The sequence below is a fragment of the Monodon monoceros genome, unplaced genomic scaffold (assembly GCF_005190385.1).
Source record: "Monodon monoceros isolate NGI ecotype Baffin Bay Population unplaced genomic scaffold, NGI_Narwhal_1 Contig4285_ctg1, whole genome shotgun sequence".
NCBI lineage: Eukaryota > Metazoa > Chordata > Mammalia > Artiodactyla > Monodontidae > Monodon > Monodon monoceros.
In genome coordinates, this window is record NW_021700178.1 from 158433 (window position 1) to 174114 (window position 15682).

Here is a 15682-nt window from a genome sequence, read left to right on the forward strand (position 1 = left end):
CAGAAATTGTTACGGGGAATTAAAATTTATTGGTATCCCATCTCTTTCCACAGAGAAGCTATGTTCCATTGTCATGCCCAAATTACAAGTAGGAAAGAGAGCTATTCTGCATTGGAATGATTGTATTGCTGATATAATTCCTTGGAAAAATTCCAGAACCATTGCTACAATTCACTATTCACTTCCATAGTTTCTGAGAAGGATTTTACTTATGATACTGATATTGTCAAGTTCTGAATCCTTTATATATTCATCCATTCTCATCTCCATCTCTTTCATTATGTCAAGAAGATTGTTTTTTCATTCTTTTTCAAGCTGAGATGGTTGGTTGAGAGAAAGTTATTTGTGTTTGGAATCTCAATAATTTATTTCTTCCAGGATAGCAATGTCCTGACCTGCACCTATCTTCCCTTTCCTGTTGAAAGGGAAGTCATATGTCTGGACAGTCATATGACAAGAGGGAAAAAAATGAAAAGAGCAAGATGTAAGAAATTGCTGGACTGTTCCTTGCAAGAAATAGGAGCAAAAGTAATGTGAACTCTAGTCTTCAGAGAAAAATAGTAATAACAATAACATCAATTAACATTTATTGGGTACTTATTCTAATTCAGGCATTTTACATAAATTATCCTGTTTAACCTTTGTAATAAATTTATGAATACTTAAATTATGATCTGCACTTTACAGATGAGGAAACTGAGGCTTATAATTAAGTAACCTAATTACTTAATTATAAGCCCAAGTCAGTAAATGGCAAAGTGGATCCCTGACCTCAGAACTGTCCTCTTTACCATGATGCTCTGCTGCCTCCCCAGGAGAAAGGGGTCATTTTCTCCCGTGTTTTGTGTTTCTGAACCTATAGACTTCCATCATCATTTAATTCCCTCATGATATATCACAACATGAGCAATTTTAGATTACCTATAAATTTGAAGTTTTTGATACCCAATTGACTTTGACAGAAAAGACTTTATTCATGCTTTTTGTACTTCTCTTTGTCTTTCTCTTGCAGCTAAATGTCGAGCTTAACCTCTGGATGTCCCTAAACTGTCACTGTAGACTAGAGATCAAAGATCTCGTTAAGCAACAGGCCTCTGCATTTCTCGGCAACTTGGGAAATATTTATTCCTCTGGTTTTGACCGATGAGTAGTGACCAGTGGGTCCAATAAGTTTTGGGACAGGTTCATAGCTCTCTAGCACTGATGGGTCTTCCTTTCTGAGATGCCTCACTGATCACGCAGGATAAGTCTGACCGTTTAGGGAGTTATAACATCCAGACAGATTATGTTTTTACATTTACCTATTAAAATACTCTCCTTTAGCTTGTTTTATTTATTTATTTATTTATATTTATTTATTTATTTCTGCCCTGTGTGGCTTGCAGGATCCTAGTTCCCCATCCAAGGATTGAACCCAGGCCATGGCAACAAAAGCACCAAGTCCAAACCTCTGGACCATCAGGGAATTCCCTTTTGCCTTGTTTTTAAAAGCCATTTTCTAGATGAAAAAATTAAAATCCAAAGCATGTACTTGTAATACAGATCCCACAGGGACTATTTCTCAATTCTCATTAGCTGTCATAGCAGCTGAGGTCATCCCAGAAAATCAAAACTTGTCACTTTTACAATGTTTCATACCCTAAAATGATTTATAGGGGAGTTTTTTTAAACCAGAGAGGAGAGGAAAAAGAAAAAGAGCTTACCCTTTCCCCCAGTGGTCTTTCTTAACTTTACTGAGTCTTTATCTTATGTATAATTTTTTAGTTTTATAGTCAAGCAGCAATTTCTGTGCCAGAAGGCTGCTCTTAACAAAGGCCCAGAGGCATGTAATGTGATTAGAGGCAGGAAAGGAAAGTCCCCAGCATGAAAACTTCCCTCTCTCTCTCTCATCTAAAAATTCCACCCAGTAGTAAGACAGAGGAAGATGCAAAACAAAACCATCAGGAGACCTTTTCATAGTCCCAGCTCAGTCATTAACTGGCTCTGTGAACTTGAGAAATGAACCACTTCTGAGATCACATCCGGCTCAAAGCATCAGACATTTTTTTCTTCAAAAAATGTTTCTCTCTTCCTGTAACTTGCTTTTTAAATATAAATATGACTAGGTAAGGATAATAGACTTTTAAGTTAGAAAAGAGAACTAAGATTGTCCCATGGATTTTCCTTTCCTTACTTCTTAACAAATGTACCTCAAATAAGTTTTTTTTTAAAAAAAAAAAAAACGTTTTCCAAAAAACCACTAATAACTGTCGACAAAGAAAGAGAGATAATGTAAGGTAATAAACATTTAAAACTGATGTCAAGGAGGGAAACAAGATTCTGGAGCAGAGAGGAGAAGCAGAGCATGGCCTGGCTCCTAACAACACCACCACCCCGGAAATCATATTGGAGAACCTACATATCTGAGAATTGAAGGAAATCTGAAGATTACCACCTGAGGGATAGTCTTTCTTTTTTCCCTCTTCTCGGCCATGGCTTTCTCTCTAACTGAGTCTAGTTTCCCATTGGAAAATGATCCAAAGTTTGAGCTATTCCTCAAAGCAATGGACTATTGCTTGAAATTGTGAAAAGCAGAACATTGGTTTAGGGTATCTAACAATGAAAGAAAAAAGGGAGAAAGGCAGGCAAGGAAGGAAGAAACCATGCAAAGAAAATAAAGAAATATGAATAAAGAAAATGACCTACAGGAATACATATTTAAACGAATGGAAGAAATTTTATATCCATATGAATTGTATATATATTAATTAATTAAAAATAAGACCTCATAGAAAAGAGAATAAACAGAAACAAAAGAAAAAGATGTAAGGAGAGCATTAAACTTAAAAATATAAATTGAGGGTCCAAACACCACCATTACAGAACTAGTGTACTGAAGTACAAATAGCAAGAAATAGAAAAGACACCGTTGAAAATTAAGTTAAAAGAGAAGTTTAAGATGATTACAGTACATGCAGTTGAAAAAAGAAAAAGAAAGTAAAGTAAATACAGAGAAGCCCACAGAAACAGAAGATAGAAATGATCCAACACGAGGATAACTGGTGTCCGAAATGTAAAGTACACCAAAAATGGGCCAGAAGAATCCAAAAGATGTAATAAAGGGGGGGAAAACATTGAGCCTCTAGATTGCATTCCAGGAAAAGTTACTAAGAGATACTCTACAACTAGAAATATTCAATTTAAATTATTCAACTTTAAAGATAAAGAGTTCTTTAAGCATTAAGGTAAAAAGCAAATTGGCTATAAGAAGGGAAAATATCAGGGTGCCTCAGATAACTGCACTTAACTTTTTATTTTGAAAAATTTCAAACATACATAAAAATAGAAACAGTTGAGCAACAAACACTCATATATCCTTCACTTAATTTCTTCAAATGTTAATATTTTGCCATATTGTGATATATATGTACTTCAGAAATATTACTGTATATTGCAAAATCTAGGGAAACCACTTGTATTTGGCCGTACTGCTCAGCTTGCGGGATCTTAGTTCCCCCAACCAGGGATTGAATCTGCACCATGGCAGCGAAAGCACCAAGTCCTAACCATTAGACTACCGGGGAATTCCCCAAAATTTTTTAAAAGAAGAATAATTGTTTACTAATAAAGAATGCTCAACTAAAACCAGAGAAGTTAGGAAAATAAGCCTCTGGTGACAAATAGAAAATAGTTACACACATTGTTGGTATTAATCCAAATATACCAATAATCACTTTAAATGTGAATGGGTCTAATTACACCAATTAAACGATAGAGATTGTCAGACTGGATTTAGAAAAAAAAAAACCACACACACAGGACCCAACTATATGTTGTCTGTAAGAAACCCACTTTATATATAAAGAATCTAATAGATTAAAAGTAAAGAGAGAGGTAAAGATATACCATGATAACACTAATCAAAAGAAAACTGAAATAGCTATATTAATTTTGGACAAAGTAGACTTCAGACCAAGAAAAATTATCAGAGATAAACAGAGACACTACATAATAATAGAGGGGTCATTCTCCAAAAAGACATACAATCCTAAACATGTATGCACCTAACAACAGCATCAAAATACATGAGGCAAAAACTGATAGAAACGAAAGGTAAAATAGACAAATCCACTCTCACAGCTGGAGACTCCAAAACCCTCTGTCAAATAACCAATAGATCAAGCAGGCAGAAAACATTAAGGATATGGTTTAACTGAACAACACTATCAGTTTGATCTAATTAGCATTTATAGAATACTCCGTCAAACAACAGCAGAATAAACATCCTTTTCAAGCTTGAATGGACCATTCACCAAGAGAGACCACATTCTGGGCCATAAAATATACCTTAACTAATTTAAAAGAATAGAAATAATACATAGTATGTTTTCAGACAACAATGGAATTAAATTGGAAATCAATAGTAAAAAGATAGCTGGAAAATCCTCAAATATTTCGAAATTAAACAACAAACTTCTCAGCAACACATGGGTGGAAAAAGGAATCTCAGGTGAAATTATAAAATATGTGAGGGTTTCACTCCTGGGATGGCAATGTGGGGAGCCCCTAGGACCTGCTCCCCAGCAGAACAAACATAACTAGTGTAGGCTGTGAAGGGAAAAAAAGCCATTTAAAATGTCTGGAAGTTGTCTGAAGGGCATACAGAAAATTAAGAAATATTTATTCATAAAGGCTTCTAAAACTTAGTTAAGACCAGTGAAAGTTTGTGGGCCTTGAGCCACCACCTCCTTCCTGTCTTTCCAACTCCAGCTCAGCTTGATGGAAGCTCTATTCCAGGCAGTTGTGGCCAAGAAGAGAGTGGGGATCGTTCTCCCCTCGGGTTTCTATCAGGGAACACAGTATCTCACCAGCAGGGCAAGCCACCAGTATTGCTCATTCCCTCCAACTCTGAGTTGAAAAGGCTGAATTTCTGGTGAGAGCGACCAAAAAGTCGGGGGATCCCCTTCCTCTACGCAGCCCCTCCCTACGAAGAGGCTCCACCCCAGGCTTGGCAGGCTGAGACTACTAGGGCCCCAGTGGCCCTCCCTCCAGCTCATTCACAGGGCAGAGGGTCCACGCTGGGAGGGGCCAGCCGCGAAGACCCCACCCAGCACCCAGAGTAGTGGTTCGCAGATTTTGCCCTTTGTGTAACATTTTAATTTTCACTTTTGCCTTTTGATGTGCTCTTTAAATCTTTATATGTAAGCATCTGTCACTTTAATGAAAAAGTAAACCAGTATGGGCTTTCTTTAAACGGGGTGAGGGTGGGGTTTGACTGGAAGCAAATATGTCAAGTAGGCTAGCAGTGGTTATATTCACTGTTACTGCTGTGATAGGATTTTTGTCCCTGCATTTTCAATACACATAAATAAAGGACGCACGGTCTTAGCTTGAGCTTCTTTAACAAAATTTATAGTCTCGGTGTCTTAAACAACAGACATTTACTTCTCACAGTTCTGGAGGCTGGGAAGTCCAAGATCAAGGTGCCAGCTGATTCGCTTCCTGATGAGAACCCACTTCCTGGCTTGTAGACAACCACCTTCTCTCTGTGTCCTCCAGTGGCAGGAGTGGTTGGGTTGGGGTAGGGCGGGGATGGGGAGAGAGGAAGAGAGAGAGAGAGAGAGAGATCTCGTCCTCTTCTTATAAAGGCCACCAATCCTATCGAATTAAGCTCCCCAGCCTCATGATTTCATTTAACCTTAATTGACTCCTAAAAGTCATATCTCCAAATAGTCACAATGTTGGGTTAGGGCTTCAATATATGAATTTTCAGGGGACACAATTCAGTCCACAGCAAGGTTGGTAGTCTCCAACTGAAACTGGGAGGCTAATCTTTTATATCTCTGGCTTCTAGAGTCTAGCAATTTAAAAATTTTTTTAATTATTATTTTCTTTTCAGCCACTCCCTGCGGCATGCGGGATCTTGGTTCCCAGACCGGGGATCGAACCCGCGCCCCTTGCAGTGGAAGCGCAGTCTTAACCACTGGACCGCCAGGGAAATCCCTAGATTCTAGTATTTTCATGTGACAGAATGTGTATATGTAATAGTAGGATAAGATGATAGGATCAGCTGCCTATTTAGAGGAAGGGACAAGGACACAAATGAAAGAAATTACTTAATAATTTTTCAATAATAAGAAAATCCATCCTCTTTCTCATTCACACATTCTAGAGAATGGTTGCTGCATACAGGGGTATAAAATGTCCAACGCAAACACTAGCAATGTATGAATAATCCCTTGAATCCTGGCAGGCTGTGGGTGACCTGACCTCAAGAGAGACTCAGAGCTGCCTGGAAATTGGAGCATTGGTTTCTATCAATACTTAAAAGGAAGAAGAGAGAAATATTAATAGAGCACATTTGTAGTACACAATTTCTCCAGTTTTTCACAATTAAAGGTTGTGTTTTAGCACTTTTTTGGGCATATGCTTAGTTCACACAGAGGAGGAGAATAACCACATTGTATCATTCAATACCTTGGCAAGGATCAGACTGAAAACTCAAACGGGATAATTGGAGGAGAATTTAATTAAAAAGCTACCCACAATGTGTAGGCAGAGATTACAGAAGGTAACAAGTGATGGCGAGGTTCCCTGGCGTTCACAAACTCAAGGACCAGTTATTATCTCTAAGCACGAATACTAACGGTCACATGAGCCTGGGGAGACAGTTCTATGGAGGTGCCACCAGGCAGGAGCTGTGGCCTCTGGTTAGGTTCAGAGCACACCTGTCAGGAACGTAGCAGGAAGGAAGCTGGGAGAATAAGTACCTGCCTCTACTGTCCTCCCACCTGTGGATCTTCCCAGTCCCATTGGCTACATCCATCCTGAAGTCAGAAAGCAAAGGAAACTCTTGAAGTAGTCTGTATAGGTCAGGCCCCCTGGGTCCAGGGCTGGATGGAAGGCCATGGAGAGTGGTTACTGAGGGGCAAGCGGAAGGCAGTCAGGACATAGTTAGATTACGGCATTCATATATTGACATACTTTGTGAATTTGGTAAAATATTTCTCAGAACACGCATCAATATTTATATATAAATATTTGAAATCGGGTACTGTAATGTTACATAACTGTATCTTTTATTTGACAGACACTTTTCCCAAAGCACTTAAAGGATATTATTATATTGATATTTACAAAGTGGGCAGTTGTCCGATTCTTGAGATAGAGAAGAGTAAATCTTGCCACATTTTCCAGAATCAATTAATTGTGGAAATAGCTGCCGATCAGATCTCTAATAGCAGGGCACAGGAAAGCCAGAAAAGACTGTTTGGGTATCATTTATATCAGTGTGTTCATTTTGCTGAATATGTTCTAATTTCCTGGAACTAAAGTCTTTTTCTTGCTTACCTTCTGAAAGTTCTTCTCCTTAAGAAAAACGTAGCAATGAAAAGGAAAACTCAGTTAGAATTTCATTTTATTAACTGTCATTTTGATGTCCAAGTCTGTATGATGAGGTAATTTCCATGTTTTGGAAAACTTCTGTCTGTGTGGATGCAACCAAACATACTGAAGTACATTCTGTATAACAGGTACATTTACAAATCTTGTGTAAGCCTTATCTAAATCTAAATTAATAGTAACTCATGCATTTCAAAGGTGCTTATAATAAATTGCAAGATTTTCAATCTTTGCCTCAAAGATTTATCAGAAATCATCAGAGCACTCTTAGGGTTTACTATATCCCCCAAACCTCCAGATAAACTTCCTGGATAATCTAGAAAATGGTCAAATTACACCAGGAATCTCTCACTCAGGAGTCTGAACTGCAGATAAGGGCTCCCGGCCACACTCACAGCAAGCAGCACCATCACGCCAGCCCACGTGTGCCTGCGCCACGCCAGTGCCTGGAGCAGCAAAGCTCGGCCCTCCAGAGCTTAGCAGTTGTGCATTCAGCAGTGCAGTGGCTCTACTCCCCTTCACCACATCCCAGTGAAGCTGCTCCCAGGGCCTTCACTAGCCCAGACTTTCCCCTCTGCCTTTTCCCTTGTACCCAGCATGGGTCCTTATCATGTCTTTAACCTCAATGCCTGGACCCAGCTGTTCACCTCCCTTCTCCCCTCCACACAATGCATTTCTGCACTATCCGCCCCATTGTTTGTCTGGGTCCAGATCTCCCCACCATCCATTATGTTCCATGAGTCTTGCCCAGCCGTTGTCCTGCCCCTTCCACTCTACCCTGACTCACTGCCATCCATGGCACCTTTGGATGTGGCAACAGCATTCTTCTTCGTATCTTTTGACTCACACTTGTTATTGTTTACAAAAGTCGAATCAGAGCTGTGATTCGGCTGACAGGAGGGCAGCCAAATAGAGGAGGCAAGGACGGGATGGTCAGGAGTGAGCGCAGTGATCATGGTGGGTCTCCCTTTCTGAAATGCTGAATTGATGCACAAGTCCACCCTTGGGCCCTGCCTGCCTCCTCAGTTTCATCTCCCAGTACCTCTTGTTTGTAGGGATACACCCGTGCCCCTGTGCATGAGCCCTGCCAAGACGCACGCAGACCCTGCCAGCCCATCCATGTTATTTGACCCCTCTGTGTCTTTGCTCACGATGTTCTTGGCTATGTCCCTCTTTATTTTCTACCTCAAGCATTTCCATTCATTTTTCAAAATTCAGCAGATAAATCCGCTTCTATCCGAAGCCTTCCTGAACCCCTTCATTTGGGTCAGGTTTCCTTGCAAATTTCCTCCAGCAATTCTGATTCAACTGATCTACGGGTAGGGTTCATGATTAGAATTTTAAAAAAATTCCTCAGATAATTTTCATGTGCTTCAGGGTTAAACACTATTGAGGGAGAAGAAAAGGAAGAGGGGAAGAACCAAGGAGCTGAGGATTTGCAGGTACCAACCTGAGGCTAACTGGTCTCCTTCTGAAATGTAACATTGGGAGGTATTATGGGTTGAATTGTGCACCCCACCCCTCAGATTCATATGTTGAAGTCCTAACCCCACTACCTCAGAATGTGACCTACTTGGAGATAGGGTCTTTCAGAGGTAACCAAGTTAACTGAGGTCATTAAGTGGGCACTAATCCAATATGACTGATTTCTTTATTAAAAGGGGGAGATTTGGACACAGATCCCTTGAAAGGGAAGATGAAGTGAAGAGACACAGGTGGAAGATGGCCAGCCACAAGCCAAGGAGAGAAGCATGGAAGGAATCCTTTCCTCACAGACCTCAGAAGGAAGCAAACCTGCCAACACTTTGATTTTAGACTTCCAGCCTCCAGAACTGTGAGACAACAGATCTCTGTTGTTTAAGCCACCCAGCCTGGCACTTTGTTATGGCAGTTCTAGCAAACCAACACAGGGCATAACTGTAAGAAACTGCTACAGCCATGCCCTGGATTTACTGATTAGCTACAACTAAGCCTGGGTTCTTCCTGATGATGGAGCTATGTATCATTTCAAAAGACCATGAACTCCAGAGGATAGGTTGTTGTGTCCAATATATTCAGTTTAAGAATTGAGTGAGAATGTTCATTTAATGTTTATGTAGTAATGTAGAGTTAAGCTTTGAGTGGAAAACTGTATTCCCAGATGATGCAAAAAAGATGAGATATTATCACAAAACAGAATACTTTATCTGTGTTTGGTACCACTAAGTCTTCAACCAAATCAAAGTTTTACCTAGAACACAGTATATTTGTTGTCTTCTTCAAACTTGATAAAACAGACTTTGGCTTTACCGGAATGCTGGTTGGAAGGCTCCCTTGCCACATGGTCACTAGATGTCAGGGCACACCATTCTTTTGAGGGCACCAGCAAAACATAATGCAAACTTAGGGAATCTTGGCCACAGATGGGCAGTCAACATGCTCTAAAAGTTTATGAAATTAAACTTCACTATCTTCCTTTTTAGCACTCGCTTTTTCTACTATAAGAGGAGCACATGCTTTTAATTGAAAATTTGAAAAACACAGAAGAGTATAAAGAATAAAATGAAAACTCTCATTACTCCACCTGTCAGAAACAAACGTAGGTCCACGTGCTTACTCCTAGGATAAAATGCGTAAATGTGGACCATTTCCAGCATTCTCTGTAAACACCCTCTGCTCATGGTTTCCTCTTCTCTCACTTATTATGACTTTTACCCAAACCTAACCATAATCCCAGCTCTGATCCAACCTTACCTAAACCATAATCTCCCTTTTAAATGTATAATGGCTATTTTTTGAAATTTGTTGGCACTGTGGGTGAAAGGATACATTCACCATTCATAGTACTCACCATGGATACCAAATCTTGTGACAACAGCAGCAGTAGGTACCAAACGAGGAAAAACAATTTTTAATTTTAAAACAGTCATTTTAAAATACAGGTGAAACACTGACACCTGAGGAGATGTCACAGAGAAATTCAACTTTGGTGAAATGCTTGTTCAAATCTATTGTCTGTGTTTTAAGATTGGGTTGTTTAGCTTTTCTTACTTTTGAGTTTTGAAAGTTCCCTATATATTTTAGATAGACGTCTTTTGTTGGATATGTGTTTTTAAAATATATTCTCCCAGCCCTTCTTCTGTTTTCATCCTCTGAACAATGTCATTCACAGAGCAAAAGTTTTGAGTTTTGATGAAGTTCAGTTTCTCTACATTTTTATTTAATGGATCTTAATTTGATGTCATGTCTAAGTACTCTTTGCATAACTCCAGATCATAAAGATTTTCTCCTATGTTTCCTTCTAGATGTTTTATAATTTCATGTTTTACATTTAGTTGTATGGTACATTTTCAGTAACTTTTTGCATAAGATGTGAGGTTTGGGCTGAGGTTCTTCTTTTTTTGCATGTGGATGTCCCACTGTTCCAACATCATTTGTTGAAAAATACTATCTTTTCTCCATTGAATTGCCTTTGCATTTTTGCAAACAATCAATTGGCTGTATTTGAGTGAGTCTATTTCTGGACTTTCTATTCTGTTGCATTGATGTATATGTCTATCCCTTCACTAACGCCATCCTGTCTGAATTACTATAGTGTCATGTCTTAAAATGAAGTTGTGTGAACCCACCAAATTTCTTCTTTTAAAAATTGTTTTGGGGTTTCCCTGGTGGCGCAGTGGTTGAGAGTCCACCTGCCAATGCAGGGGACACTGGTTCAAGCCCTGGTCTGGGAGGATCCCACATGCAGCAGAGCTGCTGGGCCCAAGCGCCACAGCTCCTGAGCCCGCGTGCTACAACTACTTAAGCCTGAGCACCTAGAGCCCGTGCTCTGCAGCGAGGGAGGCCACCGCAGTGAGAAGCCCGCACACCACGCAGCAACGAAGACCCAATGCAACCAAAAATAAATAAATAAAAAAAAATTGTTTTGGCTATTCTAGTTCCTTTGTTTCCATAAAATTTTAAAATAAATTTGTGTATATATACACCAAAAATTCTGCTGATACTTTGACTGGAATTGTGTTAAATCTGTTGCTCAACTTGGGAATGACTGACATATTAAATATATTGAATTATCTAACCCACGTATCTGACATGTTTCTCCATTTAATTACATCTTCTTTTATTTTTCTCATTAGCACTTTGTAGATTTCAGCATACAGATACAGCACATGTTTTGTTAGATTTATACTACGTGTTTCATTATTTTGGAGTTATTTAAATGGTATTATTTAAATTCTTTTGCTTTCAAGTTGGTATGATGTTCATATGGTCACACGATTAATTTTGTCTGTTGACCTTTCATCTTGTAGTGTTACTAAACTACTTATAAGTTATGGAAGCCTTTTTTTAAAGTTTTTTTTGGATTTTCTACATAGAAAATCATGTTGTTTGAGAATAGGGGAAGTTTTATTTCTTTCTTTCCAATCTGTATGCCTTTTACTTCTTTTTATTTTCTCATTTTACTGACTAGGCTGTGAGTATGATGTGTAACGGGAATGGTAAGAGCAGATGTTGAGCAAGTGACACCTGCTGGCTAGCAGCAACAATCCCAGGGTGTCAACCCTTCATGGTTTGCAAATGTCAGGGTAGCAGAGAAAGACATGACTTGCATAGGTGCCGGATGGAACAATGCTTTCCTCACGTAGAGAAGAGACAGAGCAAGATCAGCTTCAATAGTGTCTGTCCCTCATGGCCAGCAGGGCTTGCCCAGCAGCTGACACAAGGAAATGGTCTGCATGCACCCCTCTTGTGCTGCAGGTAAAGGAATCCATTACCTCCCCTCCAAGAACAGATATAGCAATGGGGTTGGCCAGGTGCTATAGGACACACACCCATAAGCAGAACAAAGATGTACGCGTTAAGCCTGGAACAGGGCAAGATATTCCCAAGCAAAGAGATATGCCTAGCTTGGGCTGTGAGGGCTCTTTATCTATTTGCTAGGAAATGTTCCAGGTCAAAGGCCTCTCATACAACTGTGCAAGGGGCAAGAAGCTGCACGTGACTGCATTTCCCAACAGCAGACATCCTTGCGTTGTTCCCATTCTTAAGGAAAAAGCATTCAGTCTTTCACTATTTAAGTGTGGTGTTAGCTATAGAATTTTTTTTATGGATGCACTTTATCAGGTTAAAAAGTTGATCCTGTACCTTGTACCTTGCAACTTTGCTTAATTTGTTTATTATATCTCATAGTTTATTTTTTGTGAATTCTTGGCTATTTTATATATATAACATTATATCATCAAAGAATAGAGATGGTTTTACTTCTTCCTTTCTAATCTGGATTTTTTTTTTCTTGCCTAATAACTCTGAACTTCCAGTAGAATGTTGAAAACAGTGGTGAGAGTGGCCATTTCTTGTCTTCTTCTTGATCTTAGGTGGAAAGGTTTCAGTCTTTCACCATTTACTATGATACTAGCTGTGGATTTTTTTCAAAGCTGTGCCCTTTATCATGTTGAGGAAGTTTCCTTCTATTCCTAGTTTTCTGGGTGTTTTTACCATGAAAAAGTGTTAGATTTTTTTTTGCGGTACGCGGGCCTCTCACTGTTGTGGCCTCTCCCATTGCGGAGCACAGGCTCCGGACGTGCAGGCTCAGCGGCCATGGTTCACGGGCCCAGCCGCTCCGCGGCATGTGGGATCTTCCCGGACTGGGGCACGAACCCGTGTCCCCTGCATCGGCAGGCAGACTCTCAACCACTGCGCCACCAGGGAAGCCCAAAAAGTGTTAGATTTTGTCAAATGTTTTTCTTCATCAATTGAGATGACCATTTTTTCCCCTTCATTCTATTAATGTGGCATATTACATTGGTTGGTTTTCTTTTGTTGAACCACACTTGCATTTCTGGAGTAAGTCCCACTAGATCATGGTGTATAATTCTTTTAATATGCTGTTTAATTTAGTTTGCTAGTATTTTGTTGAGGATTTTTTGCCTCTATATTTTTAAGGGATATTGGTATGTAGTGTCCTTGTGATGTCTTTTCCTGTTATACTTTGGTATCAGGACTGCTGGCCTCATAAAATGAGTTATGAAGTTGCTATAGACTGAACGTGTCTCTCCTTATGTTCATATCTTGAAACTTAATCCCCAATGTAACAATATTTGGAGATGAAGCCTTTGGGAGGTGATTAGATCAAGAGGTGGTGCCCGCACGAATGGGATTAGTGCTCTTAGGCTCCAGAGAGTGCCATTGCTCCTTCCACCATGTAAAGACACAGCGTGGTGACTGTCACCTATGAACAAGGAAGCAGGCTTTCACCAGACACAGAATCTCCTGGTGCCGTGATCTTGGACTTCTCAGTCTCCAGAACTGTAAGAAATAAATTTCTGTTGTTTATGAGCCACCTAGTCTGTGGTATTCTGTTGTAGCAGCACAAATAATTAAGACAGTGTTCCCTCTTCTATTTTTTGGAAGAGTTAGAGAACAATTAGTGTTAATTCTTCTTTTAAGTTTGGTAAAATTTACCAGTGAAATCGTGTGGTCCTGGACTTTTCTTTGTTGGGAGACTTTTAAAAAAGAATTTTCACACTTTCTTTGTGTGGTAAAATATGCATAACACAAAATTTACCATTTAAACCATTTTTAAATATAGAGTTCAGTGGCATTAATACATTCACATTATTCTGTGACAATTACCACCATCACCTCCAGAGCTTTTTCATCTTCCCAAACTGAGACTCTGCATCCATGAAGCAATAACGCACCATTCCCCTCCTACCCCGTGGCTGGCAACTACCTGGGAGATTTTTTTATTTTTCATTCCATTTCTTTAATTATTATAGTTCTTTTTAGATTTTCTATTTCTTCTTGAGATATTTTGGTAATTTTTGTGTTTGTAGATATTTGTCTAGTTCATACAGATTATTTCATTTCTTGGTGTAAATTTGTTCATAGTATTTTCTGACAACCCTTTTTATTTCTTCAAGATTAGAGGTAAGGTCCCCACTTTCATTTCTGATTTAGTTATTTGTGTTTTCTCTCTCTCACACACACACCCTCTACCTAAATTTTGTTAATCTTTCCTCAGAACTAACTTTTATTTTTGTTGATTTTCTCTATTATTTTTCTATTCTATATTTCATTTATCTCCACTCTGCAAGCCAGAAGGGAGTGGCAGGACACATTTAAAGTGACGAAAGGGAAAAACCTACAATCAAGATTACTCTATCCAGCCAGGATCTAATTCAGATTCGACAGAGAATTTAAAACCTTTACAGACAAGTGAAAGCTAAGAGAATTCAGCACCACCGAACCAGCTTTACAACAAATGCTAAAGGAATTTATCTAGGCAGGAAACACAAGAGAAGGAAAAGATCTACAATAACAAACCCAAAACAATTAAGAAAGTGGTAATAGGAACATACATATCGATAATTACCTTGAATGTAAATGGATTAAATGCCCCAACCAAAAGACATAGACTGGCTGAATGGATACAAAAACATGACCTGTATATATGCTGTATACAGACTGAAAGTGAGGGAATGGATAAAGATATTCCATGCAAAAGGAAATCAAAAGAAAGCTGGACTAGCAATTCTCATTATCAGACAAAATGGACTTTAAAATAAAGACTATTACAAGAGACAAAGAAGAACACTACATAATGATCAAGGTATCAATCCAAGAAGAAGATATAACAATTGTAAATATTTATGGACCCAACATAGGAGCACCTCAATACATAAGGCAAATGTTAACAGCCATAAAATGGGAAATCGACAGTAACACAATCATAGTAGAGGACTTTAACACCCCACTTTCACCAATTGACGGATCATCCAAAATGAAAATAAAAAAGGAAACACAAACTTTAAATGATACATTAAACAAGATGGACTTACTTGATATTTACAGGACATTCCATCCAAAAACAACAGAATACACTTTCTTCTCAAGTGCTCATGGAACATTCTCCAGGATAGATCATATCTTGGGTCACAAATCAAGCCTTGGTAAATTTAAGAAAACTGAAATCATATCAAGTATCTTTTCTGACCACAATGCTATAAGACTAGACATCAATTACAGGAAAAAAAATCTGTAAAAAATACAAACACATGGAGGCTAAACAATACACTACTAAATAATCAAGAGATCACTGAAGAAATCAAAGAGGAAATCAAAAAATACCTAGAAACAAATGATAATGAAAACATGATGACCCAACACCTATGGGATGCAGCAAAATCAGCTTTAAGAGGGAACTTTATAGCAATACAATCTTACCTCAAGAAACAAGAAACATCTCAAATAAACAACCTAACTTTACACCTAAACCAATCAGAGAAATAAGAAAAAAAAAAAGAAACCCAAAGGTAGCAGA